Source organism: Arvicanthis niloticus, chromosome 26, assembly GCF_011762505.2.
Source record: "Arvicanthis niloticus isolate mArvNil1 chromosome 26, mArvNil1.pat.X, whole genome shotgun sequence".
Classification (NCBI taxonomy): Eukaryota; Metazoa; Chordata; class Mammalia; order Rodentia; family Muridae; genus Arvicanthis; species Arvicanthis niloticus.
In genome coordinates this window covers 22,801,660-22,828,558 of record NC_133434.1, presented here as the reverse complement: position 1 = coordinate 22,828,558, position 26,899 = coordinate 22,801,660, and the positions used below count along the sequence as shown (strand labels likewise).

Sequence of the window (26,899 nt, the reverse complement as noted above, 5' to 3'; positions counted from 1 at the left end):
TTCTGTTTTCTCCTCTCTCTGGATGCCCTTCTGTACTCTCCTATCTCTGGATTCACTTCTGTTCTCTCTTTTCTCTGGATGGTCTTCTGTCTTCTACTCGCTCCAGATGGCCTTCTGTCCTCTCCTCTCTCTGGATGACCTGCCTGCTGTATTCTCCTTTATCTTGATGCCCTTCTATTCTCTCCTCTCTCTGGATACCCTTCTGTTTTCTCCTCTCTCAGGTTGCCCGTCCATCCTCTACTCTCTCTCTTGATGTCCTTCTATTCTCTCCTATCACTGGATGCCCTTCTGTTCTCCCTTGTCTCAGGCTGCCCTTCTATCCTCTCTTCCCTCTGGATATATTTCTGTTATCTCTTCTCTCTGAATGTCCTTCTCACTTCTACTATCTTCAGATTACCTTCTGTCCTCTCCTGTCTCTTGATACCCTTCTGTCTTCTCCTCTCTCTGGATGCCCTTCTGTTCTCTCCTTTTCCTGGATGCCTTTCTGTCTTCTACAATCTCCAGATGCTCTTCTGTAATCTCCTCTCTCTGGATGCCCTTCTGTCTTCTCCTGTGTCTGGATGCCCTTCTCTCCTCTCCTATCTCTAGATGTCCTTCTGTCCTCTCTTCTATCTGGGTGCCTTCTGTGCTCTCGTATCTCTGAATGCCATTCTGTCCTCTCCTCTCTCTGGATGCCCTTATGTCCTCTCCTCTCCCTGGATGCCCTTCTGTCCTCTCCTCTCTCCGAAGGCCCTTCTCTCTTCTCCCTCTGAATGATTTTCTTTCCTCTCCTCTCTCTGGATGCCCTTCTGTCTTCTCCTCTCTATGGATACCCTTCTGTTCTCTCCTCTCTTTTGATGCCTTTCTGTTTTCTCCTCTCTCTGGATGCCATTCTTTATTCTCCTCTCTCTGGATGCCCATCTCTACTCTACTATCTCTGAATGCACTTCTGTTCTCTTTTCTCTGGATGTTCTTCTGTCTTCTATTCACTCCAGATGGCCTTCTTTCCTCTTCTCTCTCTGGATGCCCTGCTGTCTTCTCCTTTATCTTGATGCCCTTCTGTTCTCTCCTATCCCTGGATGCCCTTCTGTTCTTTCTTGTCTCAGGATGCTCTTCTGTCCTCTCCTCTCTCTGGATGCCCTTCTGTCCTCTCTGCTCTCTGGATGCTCTTCTGTCCTTTCTGCTCTCTGGTTTCTCTTGTGTTTTCTCCAATCTTAGGGTATTCTTCTTTCTTCTCCTCTCTCTCTCTGGATCCCCTTTGTCTTATCCTCTCTCTAGATGCTCTGCTGTCTTCTACTCTTTCTGGATGCCTTTCTGTTCACTCCTCTCTCTGGATGTCCTTCTGTCTTCTCCTCTTTCCAGATGCCATTCTGTTCTCTCCTCTCTCTGGATGTTTTTCTGTCTTCTGCTCGCCACAGATGCCCTTTGGTCCTCTCCTCTCTCTGGATTCCCTTCTGTCTTCTCTTTTTTCTTCATGCCCTTCTGTTATCTCCTCTCTCTGGATTCGCTTCTGTTTTCTCCTCTCTCAGGATTCCCGTCTGTCTTCTCCTCCTCTCTGGATTCCTTTCTTTTCTCTACTATCTCTGCATGCCCTTCTGTTAAATATTCTCTCTGGATTCCCTTCGCTCCTCTCTTCTTTCTGGATACCCTTCTGTCTTCTCCTCTGACTGGATGCCCTTCTGTACTCTCCTCTCTATTGATGCCCTTCTGTCTTCTCGTCTGTCTGGATGCACTTCTGTTCTCTCTTTTCTCTGTATGCAATTCTCTATTTTTTCTCTCTGGATGCCTTTCTTTCCTCTCCTCTCTCTGGATGCCCTTCTGTATTCTGCTTTATTGTAATGCCTTCTGTTCTCTCCTCTCTCTAGATAACCTTCTGTTTTCTCCTCTCTCAGGATGCCCTTCAGTCGTCTCATCTGTCTCTTTATGCCCTTCTGTTTTCTCCTCTTTCTGGATGCCCAAGTGTTGTCTACAATCTCCGGATGCTTTACAGTCCTCTCCTCTCTCTGGGTGTCCTACTGTTCTCTACACTCTCTGGATGCCCTTCAGAATTCTCCTCTCTCTGGATACCCTTCTGTACTCTCCTCTGTATGGATGCCCTTCTGTTCTCTCCTGTCTCAGGATGCCCTTCTCTCCTCTCCTCTCTCTGGATGCCCATCTGTCTTCTCCTCTCTCTGAATGCCCTTCTGTTCTCTCCTGTCCCATGATGCCCTTCTGTCCTCTCCTCTCTCTGGATGCCCATCTGTCTTCTCCTCTCTCTGAATGCCCTTCTGTTCTCTCCTTTCCCTGGATTCTTTTCTGTCCTCTCCTCTCTCTGGATGCTTTTCTGTTCTGTCCCCTCTATGGATTCCCATCTGTCCTCTCCTTTCCGGATGTCCTTCTGTTCTCTCCTCTCTGTGGATGCCCTTCTGTACTGTCCTCTCCCTGGATGCCCTTCTGTCTTCTCCTCTCTTTGGATGCTCTTCTTTTCTCTCCTCTCCCTGGATGCACTTCTGTCTTCTCCTCTCTTTGGATGCCCTTTTCTCTCCTGTCTCAGGATGCCCTTCTGTCCTCTCCTCTCTCTGGATGCCCTTTTTTTCTCTCCTCCCTCTGAAGGCACTTCTGTCTTCTCCTCTAGGACTTCTCTCTCTGGATGCCCTTCTGTACTCTTCTCTGTATGGATTCCCTTCTCTTCTCTCCTCTCTCCGGATGTCCTACTGTTCTCTACTCTCTCCTGATGCTCTTCTGTCCTCTTCACTCTCTAGATGCCCTTCTGTACCCTCCTCTCTTTGGACGCCCTTCTGACCTCTCTGCTCTCTGGATTCACTTCGGTTTTCTCCTCTCTCAGGATTCGCTTATGTCTGCTCCTCTCTCTCTTGAGGCCCTTCTGTTCTCTCTTCTCTCCGGAGGTCCTAGTGTTCACTACTCTCTCAGGATGCCCATTCGCACTTCTCCTCTCAATGAATGCCCTTCTGTACTCTACTCTGTATGGATGCCCTTCCGTTCTCTCTCTCTCCAGATGCCCTTCTGTCTTCTCCTCTCTCTCTGGAGGCCCTTCTGTTCTCTCTTCTCTCCGGATACCCTACTCTTCTCTACTCTCTCCAGATGCCTTTTGACTTCTCCTCTCTCTGGATGCCCTTCTGTACTCTCCTCAGTATGGATACCCTTCTGTTCTCTCCTCTCCCTGGATGCTCTTCTGTTCTCTCCTTTCTCAGGTTGCCCTACTGTCTGCTCCACTCTCTGGATGCACTTCTGTTTTATCCTTTCTCTGGATGCCCATAGGTCTTCTCATCTCTCTGAATGCCTTCTGTTCTCTTCTCTCTCTGGAAGCTCTTCTGTCCTCTCCTTTCTCTGGATACTCTTCTGTTCTCTCCTCTCTCTGGATGCCCTTCTGTCCTCTCCTGTCTCTGGATGCCCTTTTGTCCTCTCCTGTCTCTGGATGCCCTTCTGTTCCCTCCTCTCTCTGGAATCTATTCGGTCTTCTCTTCTCTCTGGATGCCCTTCTGTCTTTTCCTCTCTATGGATGCCCTTCTTTTCTCTCCTATCTTTTGATTTCCTTCTGTTTTACCCTCTCTCTGGATGCCATTCTGTCTTCTTCTCTCTCCGGATGTCCTACTGTACTCTCTTATCTCTGGATGCCCTTCTGTTCCCTTTTCTCTCTGGATGTTCTTCTGTCTTCTACTCGCACCAGATGCCATTCTGTCCTCTCCTCTCTCTGGATTCCCTTATGTATTCTCTTTTATCTTGATGCCCTTCTGTTCTCTCCTCTCTCTGGAAGCGTTTCTGTTCTGTCCACTCTCTGTATGTCCAACTCTCCTCTAATTTCTCTGGATGCCCTTCTGTTCTCTTCTCTCACTGGATGCCCTTCTGTACTGTCCTCTCTCTGGATGCCCTTCTGTCTTCTCCTCTCTCTGGAAGCCACTCTTTTCTCTCCTCTCTCTGGATGCCCTTCTTTTCTCTCCTCTCTCTGGATGCCCTTCTGTCTTCTTTTCTTTCTGGATGTGCTTCTGTCTTCTCCTCTCTCTGGATGCCTTTCTGTCTTCTCTTCTCTCTGGATGCCCGGCTGTCTTCTCACGTTGCATGCCATTCTGACCACTCTGCTCTCTGGATTCTCTTCTGTTTTCTCTTCTCTTACTATGCTCTTCTGTCTTCTCCTCTCTTTCTGGATGCCCTTCTCTTCTCTCCTCTCTCCGGATGCCCTACTGTTCTTTACTCTCTCCGGATATTTTTCGGACTCTCCGCCCTTGGATGCCCTTCTGTACTCTCCTCTGTATGGATGCCCTTCTGTTCTCTATTATCTACAGATGCCCTAATGTTCTCTACTCTCTCCAAATGCCCTTCGGATTTCTGCTCTTTCTGGATGCCCTTCTGTACTCTCCTCTGTATGGATGCCCTTCTGTTTTCTCCTCTCTCACAATTCCTATCTGTCTTCTCCTCTCTCTCTCTCTGGATGCCCTTCTTTTCTCTACTATCTATGGGTGACCCACTGTTCTCTACTCTCTCTGGATGCCCTTCTGTCCTCTCCTCTATCTGTATACCATTCTATATTCTCCTCTCTATGGATGCCCTTCAATCTTCTCCTCTCTCTGGATGCCCTTCTGTTCTCTCTTTCTCCGGATGCCATTCTGTCCTCTCCTCTCTCTGGATGCCCTTCTGTACTCTTCTCTATGGATGCCCTTCTATTTTCTTTTCTCCCTGGATGCCCTTCTGTTCTCTTCTGTCTCAGGATGCCCTTCTGTCTTCTCTTCTCTCAATGTCCTTCTGTTCTCTCCTCTCTCTGGATGCCCTCCTGTTCTTTCCTCTCTCTAGATGCCCTTCTGTTCTTTCCTCTCTCTGGATGCCCTTCTGTTCTTTCCTCTCTTTTGATGCCCTTCCGTTTACTCCTCTCTCTGGATGCCATTCTGTCTTCTCCTCTCTCCAGATGCTCTTCTATCCTCTCCTCTCTCTGGATAACCTTCTGTCTTCTCCTTTATCTTGATGCCCTTCTGTTCTCTCCTCACTCCAGATTCCCTAGTTTTCTCTACTCTCTCCAGATGCCCTTCTGTCCTCTCCTCTCTCTGGATTACATTCTGTACCCTCCTTTCTCTATATGACATTCTGTCTTCTCTTCTCCGTGGATGCCCTTCTCTTCTGTTCTCTCCCTGGATGCCCTTCTGTTCTGTCCTCTCTCTGGATGCCCTTCTGTTCTCTCCTCTCTCTGGACGCCCATCTGTTTTTTCTTGTCTCTGGATGGCCTTCTGTTATATCTTCTCTCTGAATGCCCTTCTGTTTTCTCCTCTCTCCAGATGCCCTTTTATCCTCTCCTCTCTCTGGATGCCCTTCTGTTCTCTCCTCTCTCTGGATGCTTTTCTGTTCTCTAGTCTCTCCGGATGCCCTTCTGTCTTTTCCTTTCTATGGATGCCCTTCTGTTCTGTCCTCTCTCTTGATGCCCTTCTGTTCTCTCCTCTCTCTGGATGACATTCTGTCTTCTCCTCTCTCTGGATGCCCTTCTGTCCTCTCCTCTCTCTGGATGCCCTTCTGTTCTCTCCTCTCTCTGGATGCACTTCTCAATTGTACTATTTCAAGATTCCGTTCTGTCCTCTCCTATTTCTGGATACCCTTCTGTTTTCTCCTCTTTCTGGATGTCCTTCTGTTCTCTCCTCTCCCTGGATGCCCTTCTGCTTCTCCTCACTCTGGTTGACCTTCTGTCCTCTCCTTCTTCTGGATGACCTTCTGTCTTCTCCTCTTTCTGGATGCCATTCTGTTCTCTCCTCTATCTGGATTCCCTTCTGTTTTCTCCTCTCTCCAGAAGCCAATTTGTATTCTCCTCTCTCTGGATGCCCTTCTGTACTCCCCTCTCTATTGATGTCCTTCTGTCTTCTCCTCTCTCTGGATGCCATTCTGTTTTTTCATCTCTCTGGATGTCCTTCTGTTCGCTCCTCTCTGGATGCCCTTCACTGTTCTCCTATCTCTGTATGCCCTGCTGTCTTCTCCTCTCTCTAAATGCCCTTCTTTTTTCTCTGATCTGCCAATGCCATTCTGTCCTCTCATGTCTATGGATGCCTTTCTGTCCTCTCCTCTCTCTGTATTTTCTTCTGTATTCTCTTTGTTTTTTCAACTTTAAAGACTGGATTTATTTGGAGAAAAACAAAAAACCCTCAACCCAAAGGATGGGATTGTACATCTCAAGACCTCTCACAAGTAATGTCTACAGATTACAAATCATTTTCATAGAAGATATTTTTGTACAAATTTTACATGTATTCTGGAGTGGGACATAAGTCAACCCCTGTTGTTTCTTCTTCTTTTTTTCTTAAACAGAGGAGCAAAGTAAGAGAGTGGGACAAAACAGCTATCTTTTGAATTCAACTATCTGGAAGGTAAATAGACATGAAGAGGGCAAACTACCTTCTCATTGTCTACAACAATGGTTTTAAAAAACCCATTCAACTCTGGGTACCTCTGCAAAAGCCCACTTCCTAGCTACTAGCCAATCAAGTCCACTGGAGAAGCGATTTGCTGTGCCCACTGCTGCAGCACGGACATCAATGCTCCTGCACAGCAGGCCTAGGGTTTTCGCTAAGACCAAGGTATCTTCTGTCTGTAGGTACCTGACTACCCACAACAGGGAGGCTTGCCATCTTTGGAGCTGACCCCTACGAAGGTGCACATCAAAACAGACAAGTCAAGCTACAGTGTTGCAAGAGGAACCAGGACCTTGTTCAATAGTTCTTTGCATTATCCTTTATTCTTGAGGGAAGTAAAGAAGCCAAACCTCCTAAGCAGAAACCACAGTCAAGGTCACATACATTATAAACTCAAGCACTGGCACGAGGTTCCAGTGAAGGGAATTTATAGAAACCTTAAAACACCCCCACCAAGGCTGAAGACTTCCAACTCACCCCATTTACAGATCCCCCACTCACCACCCAAGTCCATCAGTTGGGGATGAAAGCAGCAGTAGCAGGCAAATAGGGGCAGGAATCAAAGATAGCACAGAGCTGGTTTGCTTGAGAAAGAATCCTCACCTCAGGCACAGTTTCTTGTGGTCTGTGGGAGGTGTGTGACTCAGAGACAGCTCTGGGAGGGAGGCTAAGAGTCATAAGAACATGAGATGACCAGAGTGACAAGGTTTTCAAAGAATGGATATATTCGAACCTCTAGAAAGGACAGTTTAGAAGGGGCGAAACCAGGATCCACAAGACTAGAACTTCCCACTACTGTAAGTGCTTCCTCATCCAGACCATTCTATTCATGTGTTTATTGGAGGTCACACCAAGTCCCTTACTACTTGGTATAAAATATAATCGATCACTTCCCCCAAGCTTTTCAAACCACGATTGAGTTTCCCATTCATTTTGGTCCCCAAGCAGTACTACTTGTTAGTGGTCTGTAGACTCACTCCCAACTACCCCCTTGGGGGGTAAAAAAACCACAAAAACCAAAAAACCAAAAAACCCAAACAAAACAAAACAAAAAACCAATTCCCCCTAGGCTGGCCCCATTGAAGTCAGAACTAAAGTAGAGGGGCTGGCAGCCTCCCGGAGACTAAAGCAGCTTGAGAGAGGAGAGCTACCTTTCTAAGTAAGGATGGGAAATTTATTCACGTAATGTTTGGGAATTCACAGGTGACACCTTAGGATAAGAATTAGAAGATAGAAATCTCACTTCTCCCTTGCACCTTTCTCTACTGCCTAACTGATATGACTGCCTCTCTGTCACTACATTTCTGCTGAAGGAGCCCCAGGCACTAGTCACACAGGTAACTGCTTGGTATCATCAGACACTCATGACTTTCCCAAAGTGGTAGCCATCTTAGGCTACAATGGTGATTCTCCAGTTACTTCAATACTTTAAAAGGCTGCAGCAGCATGCAAAAGAATTTCATTTCATTTAAAAAAAAGTTTAGAAAGGTCTTCAGGAGATGGTGAGTTTATTTTGTCTTGTCTGGATAGAGGTTTGATTTGCTCTTGAATGTTTTGGGGGTAGAGACTAGGAGAAAGCACAGGGTGTGGAGGTCTACTCAGTGCAGTCGTCTCCCTCATCCTCATCCTCACCGTCCACAGACAGAGCAGTGTATTTGCAGAACTGAACTTGGAGGCTGGATTCTCCTCAGGTTTCTTTAGCTCAGGCGCAGATCTGGAGTCTTGATCTTTTTTGCCATCCTTCCTATCCAACTCCTTCCAGTGGTCTCTGTTCCCTCCATCCCCAGGACCATGGCTCGAGCTCCCAGTTTGGCCTTTTGTGGCACTCACACCATCGACTTTATTTTCATCTTTCCTTGATGGTCTTTCCTCAGAGGCCTGAGCTGGAGCTACTTTGCCTCCACCACTTGTCGGGGACGGTTGCTCTGTGTCTGAGCTCTGAGATCGAGCAGGAGGGTTAGAGCGTTGCTTCACCCACACATTCTCCTTTGGTGGAGGGGCTGGCATTACCTTTAGTGGCTGGTCAGGTTTAGGAGGCTTAGAGGTTGGAGAGTGACAGTCTTCTTCTTTATTGAGGGTTTCATTTTCTAGAGACTTCTCACTCTCTCTCCTTCGTGTATTTCTGCCAGATGTGGCCGAGGGCCCAGTCTGCGATGACTCACTTCCTGTCCTTGACCGTTCTCTTTCCTGAGTTTCTTCACTTCGCCAACTTGGGTGTCTCTCCCGGGCCGTCTAGTTTTGGCTCATCCAGCTGACGCTGCAGCTTCTCCTGCTCCTTCTGTAGCTGCTCCTCGACTTCTCTTTCTCTAGCAGCTGTGTCAACAGGCTTTGCCCCTCCAAAGATAGAAGCTGCTCGGCTGGACTGGGAGGTGCTAGCAGAGGAATCATCTTCTTTAGGAGTACTCCGAGGCTTTAGATTCAGTTTGTGTCTTGGGGGGGACCTCTGTCATCACGCCTATAATCCTCCCGAGAGTATTCATCCCTGGAGCTCCATGACCAGTCGTCCCGTCTGTCATATCGGTCCTCATAGTGGTCCCCACCTCCTCTGTAGTGATCATCCCTCCGGTACCCACTCCCAAACGCTCTTCTGCCACTGCCTATCCTGGAGTCATAGCCTTGGTCATAGTCTCTGCTGCCTCTGTCATCATAGCAATCCCGACCCCCATATCGGTCCATGTCTCTGCGTGGGCCGTCCCGATATCCGTCCCTATATCCATCCTGATATCGGTCTGAATCATAAGATCTCGATACTTGTCTCCAAAGCTATCATCGCCTCTTCTAGGTGGGTAGTCATCAAAGCTGTCTGTGGCAGGACGGGCCCTCCAGTCTGTATCTGTTTTGTCAGAATCCCGATTTCTATCTCTACCAAAAGTATGGTCATCCCTGTCTTTATCCTGTGCTTGATCAGCAACGTCCACTCGAATTCACCTGTTACCTAGAGACTCTTCATTGAGACTCAAAGCACTGAGCAGAGAATCCAGGTCCTCAAACTCTGCATAGCCAAAGCCTTTCAGCCTGTCTGGATTGCTGGGCTTGCGTGGTAAGCACACAGCGCTGATATTTAATCCTCTAAAGAAATCCTTAATGGAGTCTTCTGTCACATCATAGGGCAGATTCCCTAGGAAGGCAGTGCAGGGTGGCGACTTGGGAAGACGGCTCCGGTCAATATTGGGTTCCCAAGCAGCCCATGGAGCAGTGGGAAGGGTGGAACTGTCAATTGGAGATGCCCTGTACACATCATCATTTTTACTATGCCAAGTTGTTGACACATTTCCTTCCAGATCGTCTGTTTCATCAGCCCAGCTGACTGGTTTGGGGACATAGGTGCTTCCTCCACCAGTTCCCCCAGTTCTCTTCTCTCTGGATGCCTTTCTGTACTCTCCTCTCTCTGTATGCCCTTCTGTCTTCTCCTGTCTCTGGATGCCCTTCTGTCCTCTCCTCTCTCTGAATGCCCTTCTGTCTTCTCTTCTCTCTTGATGCCCTTCTGTACTCTTTTATCTCTAGATTACCTTCTGTCTTCTCTTCTATCTGGATACCCTTAAATACTCTCCCCTCTCTTGTTCTCTTCTGCTCTCTCCTCTCTCTTGAGGCCCTTCTGTCCTTTCCTCTCACTGGATGCCCTTCTGTCCTCTCCTCTTTCTGGATGCCCTACAATCTTTCCTATCCCTGGATAGGAATCTAGAGAGAGAAGAAAACAGAAGGAAAACCAGAGATATAAGAGGACAAAAGGAAATCCAGAGAAAGGAGAGGACAGTAGGGCATCCAGAGAGAGGAGAGGACACAAGGGCATCCATAGAGAGGAGAGAACAGAATGGCATCCAGAGAGAGGATAGTAAAGAAGGGCATCCAGAGAGACGAAAATACAGAAGAGCATCCAGAAAGAAGAGAAAATAGAATAGCATCAGATGAGAGGAAAAACAGAAGGGCATCGAAAGAGAGGAGAGGACAGAAGGGCATCCAGAGAAAGGAGAAAACAGAAGGGCATCCAGAGAGAAGAGAGGACACAAGGGCATCAAGAGAGATGAGAGAAAAGAAGATCTTTTAGAGAGAGAAAAGAACAGAAGGGCATCCAGAGAGAGGAGAAGACAGAAGGGCATCCAGAGAGAAGAGAGGAAAGAAATGGCATCCAGAGAGAGAAGAAAACACAGGGGCATCCAGAGAGAGGAGAGAACAGAAGGGCATACAGAGAGAGGAGAGAACAGAAGAATATCCAGTGAGAGGAAAGGAAAATAGGGCACCCAGAGAGAGGAGAGAACAGAAGGGCATCCAAAAAAGGAGAAGACAGAAGGGCATCCAGAGAGAGGAGAGGACAGAAGGACATCCCCAAAGAAGAGAGAACAGAAGAGCATCCAGAGAGATGAGACTACGGCAGATAATCCAGAAAGAGGAGAGAACAGAAGCCCATCCAGAGAGAGCAGAAGCCTGAAGGACATCCAGAGAGAGAAGAGGACCAAAGGGCATCCAGAGAGAAGAGAAGACAGAAGGGCATCCAGTGAGAGGAGATAACAGAAGGGAATCTAGAGAGAGGAGAAGACAGAAGGATATCCAGAGTAAAGAGAAAATTGTCGGTCATTCAGAGAGTGTAGAAGAATGAAGCGCATCGAGAGAACCGAGACAACAGAAGGGCATAGGGAAATAGGAGAAGACAGAAGGGCATTCAGAGAGAGGAGAGGACAGAAGGGCAACTTGAGAGAGGAGAGGACAAAAGGGCACCCAGAGAGAGGAGAGTACAGAAGGTATCCAGAGAGAGGAGATAACAAAAAGCCATCCATAGAGAGGAGAGGACAGAAGGGCATCCAGAGAGAGGAGAGGACAGAAGGGCATCCAGAGAGAGAAGAGAACAGAAGGGAATGCATGGATAGGAGAGGTCAGAAGGGCATCCACAGAGAGGAGAGAACAGACGGGAATCCAGATAGCAGAGAAGACAGAAGGGCATCCTGAGAAAGGAGAAGATAGAAGAGCATCCAGTGAGAGGAGAGTACAGAAGGGCATCCAGAGAGAGGAGAAGACAGAAGGGCATCCATAGACAGGTAAAAAGAGAAGGGCATCCAGAGAGAGGAGAAGAGAGAAGGGCATCCAGTACGAAGAGAAGACAGAAGAGCATCCGGAGTGAGGAGAGATCAGAAGTTCATCCAGAGAGAGGAAAAGACAGAAGGACATCCAGGGAGATGAGAGAACAGAAGGGAATCCAGACGGAGGAGAGAACAGAAGGGCACGATAAGAGAGGAGAGGACACAAGTGCATCCAGAGAGACAAGAGAACAGAAAGGCATGTAGGGAGAGGAGAGGACAGAAGGGCCTTCACAGATTCGGAAGAACAGAAGAGCATCGAGAGAGAGGAAACAACAAAGATGCATCCAAAGACAGGAGAGGACAGAAGGGCATGCAGAGCGAGGAAGGTACAGAAGGGCTTCAAGAGAGATGAGAAGACAGAAGGGCATCCAGAGAGAGCAGAGGACTGAATGGCATCCAGAGAGAGGAAAGAACAGAATGACATCCAGAGAGAGGAGAAGACAGAAGGGCATCAGGAAAGAGGAGAGAACAGAAGGACATCCAGTGGGAGGAGACAACAGAAGGTCATCCAGAGTGATGAAAATACAGAAGGGCATGCTGAGAGAGGAGAGTACAGAAGGGCATCCAGAGTGATGAGAGGACAGAAAGGCATGTAGAGAGAGGAGAAGACATAAGGGCATCCATAGATAAGTGAAAACAGAAGGGCATCCAGAGAGAGGATAAGACAGAAGGGCATCCAGAGAGATGACTTGACAGAAGAGCATACGGAGAGTGGAGAGATCAGAAGGTCATCCAGAGAGAGGGGAAGACAGAATGGCATCCAGAGAGAGGAGAGGACAGAAGGGCATGCAGAGAGAGGAAAGTACAGAAGGGAATCCAGAGAGAGGAGAAGATAGAAGGGCATCTGAATAGAGGAGAGAAAATAAGGTCATCCAGAGAGAGGAGACAACAGACGGTCATCCAGAGAGACGAAAAGACAAAAGGGCATCCAGAGAGAGGAGAGAACAGAAGGGCATGTAGAGAGAGGAGACAAGAGAACGTCATCCATAGGGAGGAGAAGACAAAAGGGCATACACAGAGAGGAGAGGACAGAAGAAATTCCGGAGAGAGGAGAGAACAGAAGGGCATCCAGGTAGAAGAGAAGACAGAACGGCATCCAGAGAGAGTAGAGGAAAAAATGTAATACAGAGAGAGAAGAGGACAGAAGCGCATCCAAGGAAAGGAGAGGACAGAAGGCCATCCAGCAAGAGGAGAGAACATAAGGGCATCCAGAGAATGGAGAGAACAGAAGAGCATCGGAAGAGAGGAGAAAACAGAAGGGCATCAAAAAGCGGAGTGGACAGAATGGAATCCATAGAGAAGAGAAGATAGAAGGATATCCAGACAGAGGAGAGGACACAAGGGCATCCAGAGAGATGAGAGAACAGAAGATCATTCGGAGAGAGAAGAGAACAGAAGGGCATCCAGTGAGAGAAGAAGACAGAAGGGCATCCAGAGATAAGAGAGAACAGAAGGGCACCGAGCGAGAGAAGAGGACACAAGGGCATCCAGATAGAGGAGAGAACAGAAAGGCATACAGAGAGAGGAGGCAACAGAAGGGTATCTAGGAGAGGATAGGAGAAAAGGGCATCCAGAGGGATAAGAGGACAGAAGGGCATCCAGAGAGAGGAGAAAACAGAAGGCCATCCAGCGAGAGGAGAGAACAGAAGGGCATCCAGAGAAAGAAGAATTGTGAAGGGTATCCAGAGAGAGGAGAGGACAGAAGGGCCTACATAGAGAGGAGAGAATAGAAGGGCATCCAGGGAGTGTAGAAAACAGAAGGGCATCCAGAGAGGGGAGAAGATAGATGTACATCTGGATAGAGGATAGAACAGAAGGGCATCCAGAGAGAGGAGAGAACAGAAGAGCATCCAAAGAGAGGAGAAGACAGAAGAGCATTTAGAGATAGGAGAGGACAGAAGTGCATTCAGAGGGCAGAGAAGACAGAAGTTCATGCAGAGAAGAGAAGACAGAAGGTCATCCAGAGAAAAGAGAGTACAGAAGGGCATCCAGGGAGATCTGAGTACAGGAGAGCCTCCATAGAGAGAAGAGAACAGTAAGGCAACAAGAAAGATAAGAGGACAGAAGGGAATCCACAGAGAGAAGAGGACAGAAGGGCATCCTAGAGAGGAGAGGACAGAAGGGCATCCATAGAGAGGAGAGGACCGAAGGGCATCCAGAGAGTGGAGAAGACAGAAGCGCATCTAGAAAGAGGAGAAGACAGAAGGGCATGAAGAGAGAGGAGAGAACATAAGAGCATCCGGAGAGTGGACAGATCAGAAAGCATCCTGAAGTATGCAATGACAGAAGATAATCTAGAGAGATGAGAGAACAGTAGAGCATTTATAGAGAGAAGAGAACAGAAGGTCATCCAGTGAGATGAGAGGAGAGTAGGGAATCTAGAGAGCTGAGAGAACATAAGGGCTTGTAGAGAGAGGAGAAGACAGAAGGGCATCCATAGAGAGGTATAAACAGAAGGGAATCCAGAGAGAGGATAAGAGAGAAGGGCATCCAGAGAGATGAGATAACAGAAGAGCATCCGGAGAGAGGAGAGTTCAGAAGGGCATCAAGAGAGAATGGAAGACAGAAGGGCATCCAGAGAGAGGAGAGGACAGAAGGACATCCAGAGGGAGAAAAGAACAGAAGAGCATCCATAGAGAGGAAAAGACAGAAGGGCATCCGGATAGAGGAGAGAACAGAAGGTTATCAAGAGAGATGAAAATACAGAAGGGCATACAGAGAGAGGAGAGGACAGAAGGATATCTGGAGAGAGGAGAGAACAGAAGGGCATCTGGAGAGAGGGAGGACAGAAGGGCATCCTGAGAGTGGAGAGAACATAAAATCATCCAGAGAGAGGAGAGAAGAGAAGCACATCAAGAGGGAGGAGCAGGAAGATGGTCATCCTGATAGAGGAGTGAACAGAAGGGCATTTACAGAGAGGAGAAGACAGAAGGGCATCAAGAGCAAGGAGAGGAAACAATGGCATCCAGACAGAGGAGAGAACAGAAAGGCATGTAGAGAGAGGAGAGGACAGAAGGGCATCCACAGATTGGAAAGGACAGAAGAGCATCGAGAGAGAGGAGACAACATAAGGGAATCCAAAGACAGGAGAGAATAGAAGAGCATCCATAAAGAGGAGAGAACAGAAGGGCATCCAGAGTGATGAGAGAACAGAAGATAATCTAGAGAGAAGAAAGAACAGAAGGGCAACCAGAGATATGAGAGGACAGAAAAAAAATCCAGAGAGAGGAGAGGACAGAAGGGCATCCAGAGCGTGGAGAGTACTGAATGGCATTCAGAGAGAGGTGAGGAGAGAAGGGTATCCAGAGAGAGGAGAGGACAGAGTGGCATCCAGAGAAAGGAGACAACAGAAGGACATCCATAAAGCAGAGATGACAGAAGGGCATCCAGAGAGAGAAGGGACCAGAAGGACATCCAGAGAGAGGAGAATACAGAAGGGCATCCACAGAGAGTAGAGAATAGAAGAGCATAGGACAAGAGGAGAAAAGAGAAGGGCATCAAAAGAGAGGAGATAACAGAAGGGCATCCATAGATAAGAGAAGACAGAAGGGCATAAAGAGAGAGGAGAAGACACAAGGGTATCCATAGAGATGAGAGAACACAAGATCATCCAGAGAGAGGAGAGAACAGAAGGGCATCCAGAGAGCAAAGAAGACAGAAAGGCATCCAGAGAAAAGAGAGGAGAGAAATGGCATCCAGAGAGAGAAGAGGACTCAAGGGCATCCAGATAGAGGAGAGAAAAGAAGGGGATACAGAGAGAGGAAAGACCAGAAGGGTATCCAGAGAGAGGAGAGGAAAATAGGGCATCCAGAAAGAGGAGAGAACAGAAGGGCATCCAAAGAAAGGAGAAGACAGAATGGCATCCAGAGAGTGGAGAGGACAGAAGGACATCCCAAAAGTAGAGAGAACAGAAGGACATCCAGAGAGATGAGATTACAGGAGAGAATCCAGAAAGAGGAGAGAACAGAAGCCCATCTAGAGAAAGCAGAATACTGAAGGACATCCAGAGAGAGAAAAGGACCGAAGGGCATCCGGAGAGAGGAGAAGACAGAAGGGTATCCAGAGAGAGGAGGGGACAGAATGGCATCCAGTGAGAAGAGAGAAAACAAGGGCATCTAGAGAGAGGAGAAGACAGAAGAATATCCAGAGTTAGGAGAAAATTGTCGGGCATCCAAATGCAGAAGAATACTGAAGGGCATCAAGAGATTCGAGAGAACAGAATGGCATAGGGAGAGAGGAGAAGACAGAAGGGCATCCAGAGAGAGTAGAGAACAGAAGGGCATCCAGTGAGTGGAGAGTACAGAAGGGATCCAGAGAGAGGAGACTATAGAAAGCCATCCAGAGAGAGGAGAGGACAGAAGGGCATCCAGAGAGAAGAAAGAACAGAAGGACATCCAGAGAGAGGAGAAGACAGAAGGGCATCAGGAAAGAGGAGAGAACAGAAGGACATCCAGAGAGAGAAAAATACAGAAGGGTATCCAGAGAGATGAGAAGACAGAAAGGCATGTAGAGAGAGGAGAAGACATAAGGGCCTCCAAATATAGCTGAAAACAGAAGGACATCCAGAGGGAGGAGACAACAGAAGGTCATCCAGAGTGATGAAAATACAGAAGGGCATACAGAGAGAGGAGAGGACAGAAGGCATCCAAAGAGAAGAGAACAGAAGGGCATCCAGAGAGAGAAAAATACAGAAGGGCATCAAGAGAGATGAGAAGACAGAAAGGCATGTAGAGAGAGGAGAAGACATAAGGGCCTCCAAATATAGCTGAAAACAGAAGGACATCCAGAGGGAGGAGACAACAGAAGGTCATCCAGAGTGATGAAAATACAGAAGGGCATACAGAGAGAGGAGAGGACAGAAGACATCCAAAGAGAAGAGAACAGAAGGGCATCCAGAGAGAGAAAAATACAGAAGGGCATCCAGAGAGATAAGACAGAAAGGCATGTAGAGAGAGGAGAAGACATAAGGGCCTCCAAATATAGCTGAAAACCGAAGGACATCCAGAGAGAGGAGAAGACAGAAGGGCATCTAGAGAGATGACTTGACAGAAGAGCATACACAGACTGGAGACATCAGAAGGTCATTCAGAGAGAGGGGGAAGACAGAAGGGCATCCAGAGAGAGGAGAGGACAGAAAGGCATCCAGAGAGAGGAAAAAACAGAAAGGCATCCAGGGAGAAAAGAAGACATTAGGGCATCTGTATAGAGGAGAGTAAAGAAGGTCATCCAGAGAGAGGAGACAACAGATGGTCAACCAGAGAGACTAAAGACAGAAGGGCATCCAGAGAGAGGAGAGAACAGAAGGGCTTCCTGAGAGAGGAGAGAACAGAAGGGCATGTAGAGAGAGAAGGAGACAGAAGGGCATCCATAGATATGTGAAAACAGAAGGGCATCCAGAGTGAGGAGAAGACAGATGGGCATCCAGGTAGAGAAGAGAACCAAAGAGCATCCAGAGAGAGGAGACAAGAGAATGTCATCCAGAGGGAGGAGAAGACAGAAGGGCCTACAGAGAGAGGAGAGGACAGAAGAATATCCGGAGAGAGGAGAGAACAGAAGGGCATCCAGCTAGAAGAGAAGACAGAAGGGCATCCAGAGAGATAAGAGGAAAGTAGGGCATCCAGGGAGAGGAGAGGACAGAAGGCCATCCAGCAAAAGGAGAGAACAGAAAGGAATGGAGAGAACAGAAGAGCATCAGAAGAGAGGAGAAAACAGAAGGGCATCAAAAGAGAGGAAAGGACAGAAGGGCATCCAGAGAGAGGAGAGGACACAAGAGCCTACATAGAGAGGAGAGAACAGAAGGGCATCCAGAGAATGGAGAAAAAAAGGGCATCCAGAGATACAAGAGTACAGATGTGCATCTGGATAGAGGATAGAACAAAGGGCATCCAGAGAGAGCTAGAACAGAAGAGCATCCAGAAAGAGGAGAAGACAGAAGCGCATTCGGATGTAGGAGAGGACAGAAGGCCGTTCAGAGAGCAGAGAAGACAAAAAGGCATCCAGAGAAGAGAAGACAGAAAGTCATCCATGGAGGGGAGAGAACAGAAGGGCATCCAGATAGATGAGAGGTCAGGAGAGCCTCCATAGAGAGAAGAGAACAGAAAGGCAACCAGAAAGATTGGAGGACAGAAGGGAATACACAGAGAGAAGAGGACACAAAGGCATCCAAGAGAGGAGAAGACAGAAGGGCATGCAAAGAGAGGAGAGGACAGAAGGGCATCCAGAGAGAGGAGAGAACATAAGGGCATCCAGAGCAATGAGAGTACAGGAGAGCCAACATAGAGAGAAGAGTATAGAAAGGCAAAGAGAGATATTAGAGGACAGAAGGGAATCCAGAGAGAAAAGAAGACAGAAGGGCATCCAAGAGAGGAGAGAACAGAAGGGAATCCAGAGAGAGGAGAGGACATAATGGCATCCAGAGAGAAGAGAAAACAAAAGGGCATCCAGAAAGTGTAGAGACAGAAGGGCATCCAGAGACAAAAGAAAAAAGAAGGTCATCCAGAGCGAGGAGAGAACAGAAGAGCATCCAGAGAGGAGGGGAAGACACAAGGACATCCAGAGAGAGGAGAGGACATAAGTACATCCAGAGAGAGGAGAAAACAGAACATATCTATAGAGAGGAGATTACAGAAGGGCATCCAGAGAGAAGATAAATGAAGTGCATCCAAGGAGAGGAGAGAGAGAAGGGCATCCAGAGACAAGAAAGGAAAGAAGGGCATCCAGAGGGAGAAGAGGACAGAAGGGCGTCAAGAGAGAGGAAAGAACAGAAGGGCAACCAGAGAGAGGAAAAGACAGAAGGCATCTGGATAGAGGAGTGAACAGAAGGTCATCCAGAGAGAGGAGACAACAGACGGTCATCAAGAGAGACAAAAAGACAGAAGGGCATCCAGAGAAAGGAGAGAACAGAAGGGCTTCCAGAGAGATGAAAGGACAGCAGTGAATCTAGAGAGAGGAGAGAACAAAAAGGCATGTACAGAGAAGAGAACACCAAAGGGCATCCATATAGAGGGGAAAACAGGACATGCAGTGAGAGAAGACAGAAGGGCATCTGGAGTGAAGAGAGAACAGAAAGGCATCCGGAGAGTAGAGGACAAGAGGGCATCCAGAGAAAGGAGAAGACAGAAGAGTATCCAGGGAGAGGAGTGGACACAAGGGCATCCAGAGAGATGAGAGAACGGAAGATCTTCCAGATAGAGGAGTAAAGAGAAGGGCATCCACAGAAATGAGCGATCAGAAGATCATCCAGAGAGAGAAGGGAATAGAAGGGCATCCTGAGGGATGAGAGGACAGAAGAGAATCTAGAGAGATGAGAGAACAGAAGAGCATCCATAGAGAGAAGAGAACAGAGTGGCATCCAGAGAGATGAGAGGAATGAAGGGAATCTAGAGAGCTGAGAGAACAGAAGGGCATGTAGAGAGAGGAGAAGACAGAAGGGCATCCATAGAGATGTAAAAATTGAAGGACATCCAGAGAGAGGAGAAGAGAAAAGGGCAGCCAGAGAGACGAGATAACAGAAGCACATCCGGAGAGAGGAGAGATCAGAAGGGCATCAAGAGAGAGTGGAAGACAGCAGGGCATCCAGATAGAGGAGAAGAGAGAAGGGCATCCAGAGAGATGAGATAACAGAAGCGCATCCGGAGAGAGGAGAGATCAGAAGGGCATCAAAAGAGAGTGGAAGACAGAAGGGTATTCAGATAGAGGAGAAGAGAGAAGGGCATCCAGAGAGATGAGATAACAGAAGCGCATCCAGAGAGAGGAGAGATCAGAAGGGCATCTAGAGAGAGTGGGAGACAGAAGGGCATCCAGAGAGAGGAGAGGACACAAGGGAATCCAGATGAAAAAAAGAACAGAAGGGCATCCAGAGAGAGGAGGAGACAGAAGGGCATCCGGATAGAGGAGAGAACAGAAGTCCATCCAGAGAGATGAAAAGAGAGAAGGTCATACAGGGAGAGGAGAGAACAGAAGGATATCTGGAGAGAGGAGAGAACAGGAGGGCCTCTAGAAAGAGGGAGGACAGAAGGGCATCCTGAGAGTGGACAGAACAGAAAATCATCCAGAAAGAAGAGAGAAAAAAAGCTTATCAATAGAGAGGAACAGGAAGAAGGTCATCCTCATAGATGAGAGAACAGAAGGGCATCCACAGAGAGGAGAATACAGAAGGGCATCGAGAGAAAGGAGAGGCCAGAAGGGCATCCAGACAGAGGAGAGAACAGAAGAGCATCCAGAGAGAGGAGCAGGAAGAAGGTCATGAAGTCAGAGGAGAGAACAGAAGGGAATTCAAAGAGAGGAGAAGACAGAAGGGCATCGAGTGAGAGGAGAGGACAGAATGGCATACAGAGAGAGGAGAAGACAAAAAAACATCCAGAAGAATATAGAACACAAGGGCATCTAGAGAGTGGAGGAAACAGAGGATCATCCAGAGAGAAAAGAGAACAGAGGGGCATCCATAGAGAGGAGAAAACAGAGGGCATCCAGAGAGAGGAGATAACAGAAGGGCATTCAGAAAGATGAGAAAACAGGAGAGCATCCATAGAGAGAAGAGAACAGAAAGGCAAACAGAGATATGAGAGGGCAAAAGGGAATCCAGAGAGAGGAGAGAATAGAAGGGCATCCAGACAGAGCAGCGGACAGACGGACGTCTGGAGAGAGGATAGAACAGAAGGGCATCCAGAGAGAGGATAGTACAGAGAACATCCAGAGACAGGAGAAGACATAAGGGCATCCCGAGGGAGGATATAACGGAAGGGCAGCCAAAGTGAAGAGAGTAAATATGGGCCCCCAGAGAGACAAGAGAACAGAAGGGCATCTAGAGAGAGGAGAGTTCAGAAGAGCATCCACAGAGAGGAAAAGAAAGATGGGCGTTTGGAGAGAGGAGTAAACAGAAGGGCATCCAGAAAGATAAGAGTACAGGAGAGCATCTATAGTGAGAAGAGAACAGAAGGGCAACGATAGAGAGGAGGGGACAGAATGGAATCCAGAAAGCGGAGAGGATAGAAGGGCATCCAGAGAGAGGAGAGGACAGAATGGCATCCAAAGAGAAGGGATAACAGGAAGGCATCCAGAGTGTGGAGAAGACAGAAGGGCATCCAGATAGTTGAGAGGACAGAAAGGCATGTAGAGAGAGGAGAAGACAGAAGGGCATCCAGAGAGATGACTGGACAGAAGAGCATCCGGTGAGTGGAGAGATCAGAAGGGCATCCAGAGAGAGGTGAAGACAGGAGGGAATCTGAAGAGAGGAGAAGACAGAAGCCCTTCCAGAGAAGAGAGAACTGATGGTCATCCATAGAGGTGACAATACAGAAGGGCATCCAAAACGAGGAGAGAACAGAAGGGCTTCCAGAGAGAGGAGAGAACAGAAGGGCATGTAGAAAGAGAAGAAGAGAGAAGGGCATCCAGAGAGAGGAGGGATCATAAGTGCATCCAGAGAGAGGAGAAGACAGAAGGCATACAGAGAGAGGAGAGAACAGAAGGGCATCCAAAGAGAGGAGAGGACACAAGAGCATCCACAGAGATGAGGGAACAGAAGGTCATCCAGAAAGAGAAAGGAACAGAAGGGCATCCAGAGGGATGAGAGGACAGATTAGAATCTAGAGAGGGGAGACAACAGAAGGGCATCCTGAGAGATGATGAGATAGAAGGCTTCCAGAGGGAGGAGAGAACAGAAGGGCATCCCAGAGAGGAAAGAACAGAAGGGCATCCAGAAAGAGAAGGCAGAAGAGCATCTGGAAAGAGGAGAGAAAAGAAGGTCATCCAGAGAGAGTAGACAAAAGCAGGTCATCCATAGAGATGAAAAGACAGAAGGGCATCCAGAGAGAGGAGAGAACAGAAGGGCATCCACAGAGATGAGTGAACAGAAGATTATCCAGAGAGAGAAGGGTATAAAAGGGCATCCTGAGGGATGAGACAACCGAAGGGCATGTAGAGACAGTATAAGACAGAAGGGCATCCATAGAGAGGTGAAAACAGAAGGGCATCCAGAGAGAGGAGAGGACAGAAGGGCATCCAGAGAGAGAGGAATGAACAGAAGGGCATCAAGAGAGAGGAGAAGAAAGAACGGCATCTGGATAGAGGAGAGAACAAAAGGTCATCCAGAGAGAAGAGACAACAGAAGGTCATCAAGAGAAAAGAAAAGACAGAAGAGGAGAGGACAGAAGGATATCTGGAGAGAGGAGAGAACAGAAGGGAATCTGAAGAAAGGGTGGACAGAAGGGCATCCTGAGACTGGAGAGAACAGAAAATCATCCATAGAGAGGAGAGAAGAGAAGCACATAAAGGAAGAGTGGCAGAAAGAAGGTCATCCAGACAGAGGAGATAACAGAAGGGCATCCATAGATAGGAGAAGACAGAAGGGCATCGAGAGGGAGAAGAGGACAGAAGGGCATCCAGACAGAGAAGAGAACAGAAGAGAATCCAGAGAGAGGAGCAGAAAGATGATCATGCAGTCAGAGGAGAGAACAGAAGGGCATCCACAGAGAGGAGAATACAGAAGGGCATCAAGTGAGAGTAGAGGACAGAACGGCATACAGAGAGAGGAGAAGAGAGAAAAACATTCAGAAGAGGATAGAAAAGAAGGGCATCCAGAGAGTGTAGTATACAGAAGGTCATCTAGAGACAGAAGAGAAAAGAAGGGCGATCATAGAGCCAAGAAGACAGAAGGCATCCAGAGAGAGGAGAGGACAGATAGGCCTACATAGAGAGGGGAGAACCGAAATGTATCCAGAGAGTGGAGAAAACAGAAGGGCATCCAGAGAGAGGAGAGGACAGATGTGCATCTGGATAGAGGATATAACAACAGGGCATCCAGAGATAGGAGAGAACAGAGGAGCATCCAGAAAAAGGAGAGAACAGAAGGGCATTCAGAGATAGGAGAGGACAGATGGGCATCCAGAGAGCGGAGAAGACAGAAGGACATTGAGAGATGAGAAGACAGAAGGTCATCAAGAGAGAGGAGGGAACAGAAGGGCACCATAGCGATGAGAGTACGAGAGAGCCTCCATAGACATAAGAGAACAGAAATGCAACCAGAGAGATTAGAGGACAGAAGGGAAGCCAGAGAGAGAAGAGGACAGAAGGGCATGCAGAGAGAGAGGAGAGAACAGAAGGGCACCCAGAGAGAGGAGAGTACAGAAGGGCATCTAGAGAGAGGGGAGAACAGAAGGGCATCCAAAGAGAAGAGAAAAGAAGGGCATCCAGAGAGAGGAGAAGACAGAAGGGGATACCAAGAGAGCAGAGGACAGAAGGGAATCGGGAGAGAGGAGAGAACAGAAGGGCATCCAGAGAGAGGAGAAGACAGAATGGCGTACAGAGAGCAAAGAGGAAAGAAGGGAATCCAGAGAGAGAAGAGGACAGAAGGACATCCAGAGAGATTAGAAGACAGAAGGCCATCCAGCCAGAGGAAAGAACAGAAGGGCATCCAGAGAAAGGAGAAGACCGAAGGGCTTCCAGAGAGAGGGGAGGACAGAAGGGCCTCCATAGAGAGGAGAGAACAGAAGGGCATCCAGATCGATGAGAGGTCAGGAGAGCCTCCATAGAGAGAAGAAAACAGAAAGGCAACCAGAAAGATTAGAGGACAGAAGGGAATCCAGAGAGAGATGAGGACACAAGGGCATCCAAGAGAGGAGAGGACAGAAGGGCATCCAGAGAGAAGAGAGGAAAGAAGGACATCCAGAGAGTAGAGAAGACAGAAGGGCATCCAGAGAGCGGAGAAGACAGATGGGCATCCAGAGAGAGGAGAAGACAGAAGGGCATCCAGAGAGAGGAGAAGACAAAAGGGCATACAGAGAGAGTAGAGAACATAAGGGCATCCAGGGAGATGAGAGTACAGGAGAGCCTCCATAGATAGAAGAGTACAGAAAGGCAAAGAGAGATATTAGAGGACAGAAGGAAATCCAAAGAGAAAATTGGACAGAAGGGCATCCAAGAGAGGAGAGAAAAGAAGGGAATCCAGAGATTGGAGAGGACAGAAGGGCATCCAGAGAGGGGAGAAGACAGAAGGGCATCCACAGAGAGGAGAGAACATAAGTGCATCCAGAGAGAGGAGAAGACAGAAGGCATCTAGAGAGAGGAGATTACAGAAGGGAATCCAGAGATAAGAGAAAAGAAGGGAAACCAAAGAGAGGAGAAGACAAAAGGGCATCCAGAGGGAGGAGAGGACCAAAAGGCATCCAGATAGAGGAGAGAACAGAAGGGCATCCAGAGAGAGGAGAGAGAAGGGCATCCAGAGACAAGAGAGGAAAGAAGGGCATCCAGAGAGAGGAGAGAACAGAAACGCATCCAGAGAAAGGAGAGAACAGAAAGGTATGTAGAGAGAGGAGAAGACAGAAGGGCATCCAGAGATATGAGAGAACAGAAGAGCATCAAGAGAGAGGACAGGACACAAGGGTATCCAAAGATATGAGAGAACAGAAGATCTTCCAGAGAGAGGAGAGAACAGAAGGGCATCCACAGAGATGAGCGAACAGAAGATCATCCAGAGGGATGAAAGTTCAAAAAAAAATGTACAGAGAGACTAGAACAGAAGGGCATCCAGAGAGATGATGAGACAGAAGGTCATCCAGAGAGAGGAGACAACAGAAGGTCATCAATAGTGACAAAAAGACAGAAGGGCATCCAGAGAGAGAAGAGGACAGAAGGGCACCCAGATAGAGGAGAAGACAGAATGTCATCCAGAGATATGCAAGGACAGAAAGGCATGTAGAGAAAGGAGAAGACAGAAGGGCATTCATAGATAGGTGATAACAGAAAGGCCTCCAGAGAAAAAAGAAGATAGAAGGACATCCAGAGAGATGACTGTACAGAAGGGCATCCGGAGAGTGGAGAGTTCTGAAGGGCATTCAGGACAAGGGAAAGACAGAAAGGCATCCAGAAAGAGGAGAGGACAGAATGGCATCCAGTGAGATGAGAGAACAGCAAAGCATCTGTTGAGAGGAGAAGACTGAATGGTATCCAGTGTAAGGAGAAAATTATCGGGCATCCAGAGAGAAGAGAAGACAGAAGGCCATAGAGAGAGAGGAGAAGACAGAAGGGCATCCAGAGAGAGGAGAGCACAGAAGGGCATCCAGTGAGTCGAGAGAACAGAGAGGCATCCAGAGAGAATAAAGGACAGAATGGCATCTAGAGAGAGGAGAGAAGAGAAGGTCATCCAGCGAGAGGAGAATGCAAAAAGGAAATCCAGAGAGAGGAGAGAACAGAAGGGCATCTACAGAGAGGAGAGGACAGAAGGGCATCCAGAGAGAGGAGTAGACAGAAGGGCATCCAGAGATAGGAGAGGGAAGAAGGGCATAAATGGGGAGGAAAAGTCAGAATGGCATCCAGAGAGACGAAAGAACAAAAAGGCATCCAGAGGGTATTGAGGACAGAAGGGCAACTAAAGAGAGGAGAGAAGAGAAGGGCATCTAGAGAGATAAGAGGACAGAAGGGCATCCAGGGAGAGGAAAGTGAAGAAGGGCATCCAGTTAGAAGAGAGGACAGAAGGGATCCAGAGAAAGAAGGGAACAGAAAGCCATCCAGAGAGAGGAGAAGACAGAAGGGCATCTAGAGAGAGGAGAGAAGAGAATGGCATCTAGAATGAGGAGAGATCAGAAGGGCATCCATGGAGAGGAGAGGTCAGAAGGGCATCCAGAGTGAGAAGAGGACAGAAGGGCATTTGGAGAGAGGAGAACACAGAAGGGCATCTGGAGAAAGGAGAATACAGAAGGGCATCTAGAAAGAGGAGAAGACAGAAGGGCATCCAAACAGAGGAGAGAACAGAATGGTATCCAGAGAAATAGGGGAACAGGAGAGAACCTAAAAGGAGAAGCGAACAGAAGCCCATCCAGAGATAACAGAAGACTGAAGGACATCCAGAGAGAGAAGAGGACTGAAGGGCATCCGGAGAGAGGAGAATCCAGAAGGGCATCTAGAACAAGGAGAAGACAGAAGGGCATCCAGAGAGAGGAGTGAAAAGAATAGTATCCAGAGCAATGAGAGAACAGGAGAGAACCCAGAAAGAGGAGCGAACAGAAGCACATCCAGAGAGAACAGAAGACTGAAGGACATAAAGAGTGAGAAGAGGACTGAAGTGCATTTGGAGAGAGGAGAACACAGAAGGGTACCTAGAAAGAGGAGAAGACCAAAGGGCATCCAGAGAGAGGAAAGAACAAAATGGTATCCAGAGAGATGAAAGAACAGGAGAGAACCCAGAAAGAGGAGTGAGCAGAAGCTCATCCAGAGAGAACAGAAGACTGAAGGACATCCAGAGAAAGAAGCGGACTGAAGGGCATCCGGAGAGAGGAGAATACAGAAGGGCATCCATAGAGAGTAGAGGACTGAATGTCATCCAGTGAGACGAGAGAACGGAAAAGCATCTGTTGAGAGGAGAAGCAGAAGGGTATCCAGTGTGAGGAGAAATTTGTCTTGCATCCAAAGAGAGGTGAAGACAGAAGGGCATAAAGAGAGAGGAGAAGACAGAAGGGCATCCAGAGAGAGGAAAGGAGAGAAGGACATCCAGAGAGAGGCGAGCACAGAAGGGCATCCAGTGAGTCGAGAGAACAGAGAGGCATCCAGAGAGATTAGAAGACAGAAAGGCATCTAGAGAGAGGAGAGAAGAGAAGGGCATCCAGCAAGAGGAGAAGGCAAAAAGGGAATCCAGAGAGAGGAGAGAACAGAAGGGTATCCAGAGAGAGGAGAGGACAGAAGTGCATACAGAGAGAGGAGTAGACAGAAGGGCATCCAGAGAGAGGAGAGTGAAGAAGGGCATCCATGGGGAGGAGAGGTCAGAAGTGCATCCAGAGAGAGAAGAGAACAGAAAGCCATCCAGTGAGAGGAAAAGAAAGAAACACATCCACAGAGAGGGGAAACTTAAGGGCATCCAGATAGCATAGAAGACAGAAGGGCATCCTGGGAGAGTAGAGAATAGAACGGTATCCAGAGAGCAGAGAAGACAGAAGAACATCCTGAGAGAGGAGAGAATATAAGGGCATCCAGAGTGAATAGAGGACAGAAGGTCATCTAGGAAGAGCAGAGAACAGAAGGGTATCCAGAAAGAGGAAAAGAAAGAAAGGCCTTGGGAGATAGGATAAGACAGAAGGGCATCCAGAGAGAGGAGAGGACAGAATGGCCTTCAAGAGAGAAGAGAGAAAAGAAGGGCATCCAGAGAGAGGAAAGAACAGAAGGGCATCAATAGAGAGAATAGAACAGAAGGGCAACCAGAGAAAGGAGAAGAAAGAAGGGCATCCTGAGAGAGGAGAGGACAGAAGGACACCCGAGAGAAGAAACTACAGAAGCACATCCAGAGAGATGAGAGAACAGGAGCGAACCCAGAAAGAGGAGTGAACTGATGCCCATCCAGAGAACAGAAGACTGAAGGACATCCAGAGAGAGAAGAGGACTGAAGGGCATCCCAAAAGAGGAGAACGCAGAAGGGCATCTAGAGAGAGGAGAAGACAAAAGGGAATCCAGAGAGATGAGAGAGCAGAGGGGCATCCAGAGAGG

General features: G+C 48.0%; 1 pseudogene; it reads right to left on the bottom strand.

Annotated features, from left to right (window-relative positions):
* Positions 1-7,445: 7,445 nt before the first annotated feature.
* The window catches only part of LOC143438753 (eukaryotic translation initiation factor 4B pseudogene), a 177,543-nt pseudogene continuing 158,089 nt past the window's right edge, over positions 7,446-26,899 (bottom strand).